We start from the raw sequence: 5,703 nt of genomic DNA, 5'->3' as shown, positions 1-5,703 counted from the left end.
ACTCGAAGAACTCGACTTGGAGGGCCGTTGAGAGAGCCTTCGAATACGAGGTCTCTGCTCCTTCCACATACTAGCAGCCAGTGAGTACTGCCTGAATGAGTCTCTCACAGTGACATTACAGACTCACTTCTTGCATAGTGCGCTTGCGAGTGAGGTATCCTCGGAGGTCTTCCGCTATTGGTTGGTGATAACCCCCGGGGCCAGATGGTTCAGATAGGTGATTGCATGGTTGGGGTTTGGATGAACCCCCTTGCGCACCCCGGAAGGGGTGGCGGATTCGCCTTGGTAGGCGAGTTGCCGCGCTTGAGCGAGTTTGCGCCTGCTGGCGGACTTTGTCTACTCGCTCATGTGGGCGAACTTGGGACATCTCGTCTACCACTTTGCTTTTATTGTGAAGGCTGGATTGACCGTGACGTCCCTCTGTCGAGCGGACTTGACGTAGCCTGTTTAACGTCGTTTGAGTAGGCCCACCTGAGTTAGGTAGTCTGTTCGCTTCAGGGATGTGACCTGAGAAGTGAAATCCGCCTGGTTTGGTGATCTCTTCGGCCTTGGAAGGGTTGAGCCTCCGTCTCGCGTCTTTCAAACCCGAATAATAGTTCAGGCCGTCATACGAGGCAAAGATTTGAGCCTTCTGCCGAGCGAGGAGCTATCGTTGTTGCTGCTGAGCTCTTCTTGAGAGAGGAGCGTCCGGGCGAATCACATCGGCTTGGTTCTTGTCCAAGCGAACCTTCGTTTCCTCTTGGGCGGATGTTTGCGAGGGTCATTTGGCAACCCATTTGGCGATATTTTGCCTAGTGCTCCCGGCCTTTGGTTTGGCCGTGATTGATTTTGGGGAAGTTTGATTCCCTGCCATGACTCGGATGGGGTCCTCGGGCGTAGGGGCTTTGACCGTTTGAGGTCGGCCTCTACGCACGACTCGGTGGCGTTTGTGGGATGCATCACCACCAATGGAGGAGGAGGACAAGTACTCTTCGTACTTGGCCTGGTCGAACTCGATTTCTAGGGACTCCACGGTCGTTCCAACATGAACCTTGTCGAATTGAGCTACCACTATTTCTGTTAAGGAAACAGCTTCTCTTACTATGGTCGCCATCTTCTGTAGGTGTAAATTTTGATCTCCCGAAATAGGGATTTCGTTTGTATTTATAAGAATAGCTTATTACAAACTAATGAATTGAAATTACAACAGAAGCAGAGAGAAGGCCCTCCTTGTTTAACATGGGGACTTTGGTAGCTATAGGACGCCTCGCTCGGTTCTCGCACCGAGTCTGCTTCCCTTGGACGATTCGACCGAGGTTGCTGGTGAGATTCAGTACACGGTAGAAACTTGTGTTGACCGAGTTCGAGTTCCCGAGCTTAATGGCTATTAGGGCCAAAAGCTAAAAGGGGATGCTACAATGCAAAGGTCATGCAAAGAGCTTGTCGTCAACTCTGTCAAGAGTTGAGAGTCGTGGTTCAGCTAACTGATCAATTAACTGTGAGCCAACCGAACTGCCAAACTGCTGACTTGCTGAACCCCTTCTCCGTGGCCGGAAGAAGTTCTTAAATAGAGGAGAGACGGCATGGCCACTACTTGAATCATAGGATATGACCATGTACTGTTGGGAGATATCATGCTCCTCACTTGTACCGTGAGCGGACGCTTGAGGGGCTCGGAGTACTGTACTTTCACGTTGCGGGAAATAGGCAGGTCCACTCATGTACGTGATACTGTGGCTACCAAATACTCTAGCGAGTTTGGCGAGCTTACCGTTTGTAGGCGAATTCAGCTCTTGACTCGTGCAGGCGAGGCGAGCTTCATGCAGGCGGACTTGGCGACTGCATGGATTTGACCAATCACTCTGTGAGCGGCTACTTGATGGGCTCGGAGTACTGTGTACCTTCCCTTCACGTCGTGGGAAGTGGGAAGGCCCTTCCCTGTACGTGGCATAGCAACCGCCAAGTACTCTGGCGAGTTTGACGAGTTTGCTGTTTATAGGCGAGTTCAACTCTTGGCTCGTGCAGGCGAACCAAGTAAGCAGGTGGATTTCGGTCACCTGGATGATGTCGACTCGTGCGGACAAGTCAATCATATAGGCAAATTCATGGTCGTCAAGTGTGGGCGAATTTAGTGGTTGCATGGCCTTGGCTCGTGCTGGCGAGTCAAGTACGCGTGTGAGCCATATTTTCAGTTCGTGTGGGCAATTTGAATACGCAGACGTATTTCACGTTTGTCTGCTAAGGTAATTTTTACCGTCTACACCTATATATGGGCATTGTAATCTTCTTCAATATTAATCAAAGAATTATGTGGTGTGGCTCCCGAGGATGTATGCACGATTGTTGAACCTCGTTAAATCTGGTGTGTTCTTTCTTGTTTACTTTCATGGAAGTTTTTATCTTTTATTTGCTGTGATTTTCCTACTTTCCTACTCTCAAACACAAGGTCCGGAAGGGCAAGGGTTCGATTTGATTGTTTCGAATCCCTAACAACTGGTATCAGAGCTTCATTCAGAAGGATTGTGAGAGAGCCATCGTGCTTGTGGGAAAATTGGTAATAAAACAATGAAAGAATTGAATGTTTTATTCCCTCTAACTGCTTAGAAAAAGAACGTTTACAACTCTCTCAATCTTAATTACAATTTAACTTTCCTGATTACAAAAGAGAAGAAGTTCGACGCAGATCCTCCCCTTTGTTTAAAACTGGGTTCTTCACAGTGGTGATAGAATGCCTCCCTCGAATGCTCGCATCGAGCTTACTTTCCGTTGATGGTTCGATGTTTCGCTTCACTGGAACGATATCTTCTCTTCACGATTTGACGCTATGGAGAACTTGCAAAGTAAGTTTTAAAACTCTGAATGAGTTTAGAAGAACTTGCAGATCAAGTTTGAAACTCTTAACGAGTTAAGAAACTCTGAGTGAGTTATAACTCAATGGAAGAGTTGATTGATTTAACAAAAAATCGGTTTGTAAGCCAGGTTTGATGAAAGCTCCAAGAACAACTCCGAGTGTCTGAAGATTGCCGAGATCCTTCTTCTGCCAAGAAGTCTTGTGTCTATCTCTAAGAATTCCGATCCAGAAAGAGAGAGAGAGAGAGAGAGAGAGAGAGAGAGAGAGAGAGAGGAGAGAGACCCTAACTCAGTTGAGTTTACCCATATTTATAGGGGATTAAGGGGTATAACTGCCCCCTTAATCTGCTCCTAAGTGGGACGGAAATCCCTCTAATCGTGAAAAAAATGGTTTTTGGAACCGTTCATCTGGGGCTTGAATGAGTCAAACGCCAAAAATGACGTTCTGGGTCTGAACTCTGTGTTTTAGACTTGAAACGCAGAGTTAGGCCTGTTTTAGGTTGAAAACACCGTGTTCGTATAGCATTGTAAATCTGAAACGCAGAGTTAGGACTTAAAGATGAACTCTGTGTTTTGAGTCCATGAACTATGTGTTTTCAACTAGAACGCTAGGATGAACCCTGAGTTTTGATGTTGCGACGCAATACCGACCTCTGCGTTTTGTTGCTGACATACGGGGAAGACCTCCGCATTTTGGTGTTACAACGCAGGGAGGACCTCTGCGTTTTGTTCTGATAACGCGGCCACGAGCTCTGCGTCTTAACTCTAGAACACAGAGGCGAGCCCCAGGCGAGCTTGGTATGCTTCAGGCGAAGTCTAATGTTCAGGTGAAGTTCAGTCTTACAGATGGACTTCAGAACATAACTTGCTACAAAGAACATGTCAAAACTTTCAAACTATAAGTAGGAATTAGACGAATTATATATGAAAATCGACTATCTCGGCGAGACGGAGCCATCCAAACCTCCAAAGGGGGTTTGCACCGTCCGTTTTACCAAATTCCCTACGGTTTGAGAGATATATACGTTTTAATTTGAAGAGACCGATAATTTCTAGTCTCTTTTGCTAGAGCGTTGTAAAGATCGTCACGTTGTAACTTTCGTCTTGACTCCTTGAAGATATGAGAGTTATCAGATTGTCACTCCCGATGTTAATTGTGAAGGTTGTTAAATAGAGCTTTCATCAGTTGTTGTGAAGGTCGTCAGATTATAACCTTCATCGATCTACGTAAAAGTCTTCAAATTGTAGCATTCTGGAACCTATCAAATTATAACTTCCATTATCGGTGTTTGATGGGATCAGCTATCTACTATGATTTTTAGACAACCTACAGAACCCCCTCCAAAGTTTTTAAAAGTTCGCGGTTGATTGGGACGAATTTTTAAAATACTTTCGATCTCAACTCTGATCTTGGAGCTGTTGATTCCTTATCATAAAAGAGTCATTCTCTGCATTCGCTTCGAAGGCATCTTGGTTGAAGGGATTTGCCACGCAGGACCCGTATGAAGGTATGCGTCATAATCCTACTTTTGGAATGCGGGGGTGGCCCCTGTCTTTTGAACTTGAGACGCGGGTCTCACCCTTGCATTTTAAATTTGGAACCCGGGTGTGACCTCGGCATTGTGGTTTTTACAACGCGGGTCTGACCTTGGCATTTTGACTTAAGACGCGGAGGTGGCTTTCGTGCATTTTTTATTAAGTCTTTGAGACTTGTCTTTAGCTCATTTGTTTCAAGGCTCGACTGGCATCCATTAAGCTGACGGGCCTACAAACATGCATCGGATTTTTGGCAAACCCTCGGCCATCAACGGATTTGACAAACCTTTACCGACTACCGTTTGAGTCGAGCTAGCATGTGAATTATTTGAATCCGTTTCACATGTAATGTTATGCTAAGAGAATGAACCCTCTTAGACTTGATGCTATGATTTTAAATACACAGACTTTGTAATTTTTATGGGAAAAGACTAACCGACAACGCGTATTAGGCATAGACTTATCTCTAATTAGGGATCGAGATAAAGTCTCACATACGTGTAAGGCATGGATTTTAGTGCTACGATGTTGAATACATAAGTTTTTCACTGTTTCTTCCTTTATTATGTTTTCACTTGAAACACTAAAAGAAAGTTGGAAGTGCCAGAAGTATAGTATTAACTTTGCATGAATTTTGACTTAGAGTGAAATTCAAATTTTTTTTTATTATCACTAGGATAATTCTAAAAAATCTTTAATCCACTGGGGATTTTATAATGAAAACTTTCTATTCTTATTAAAAAGGATTTAACAAGCTCATTGGGGGTTTGACTGTTAGAGGTGTGATGTTAACCTAATAGTATTTAATGGGCCTATCGCTCTATTAAAGAAAGTCGATAAGTTGATTTGGTCGTCAGATGTGTGATGTTAACTTGATAGATTTGTGGACCTATCGCTCTATTGAAGAGAGTCGATAACTTGATTTGATCGTTAGAGGTGTGATGTTAACTTGATGGGAAAAATGTTACGATCAGAGTAACTTTGAGTACTTATCATCCTATTGAAGAGGATTGATAAGTTGATTGGTCGTCAGAGGTATGATGTTAACTTGATGAGTTTGTGGACCTATCGCTCTATTAAAAAGAATCAATAAGTGGATTGTCAGAGGTGTGATATTAATGTGACATAATTTTATTGCGATTAGAGCAACCTTGAGGACCTATCGCTATATTGACGAGAGTCGATAAGTTAAAAATATTGTGATTAGAGCAACTTTATGGATTTATCATCCTATTGAAGAGGATTGATAAGTTGATTTGTCAGATGTGTGATATTAAAGTGACAGAAGTTTGTTGCTATCGGATCAACTTTGAGGACTTATCACTCTAATGGAGAGAG

Source organism: Asparagus officinalis, chromosome 4 (genome assembly GCF_001876935.1).
Source record: "Asparagus officinalis chromosome 4, Aspof.V1, whole genome shotgun sequence".
NCBI lineage: Eukaryota > Viridiplantae > Streptophyta > Magnoliopsida > Asparagales > Asparagaceae > Asparagus > Asparagus officinalis.
This window is presented reverse-complemented; position numbering follows the sequence as displayed.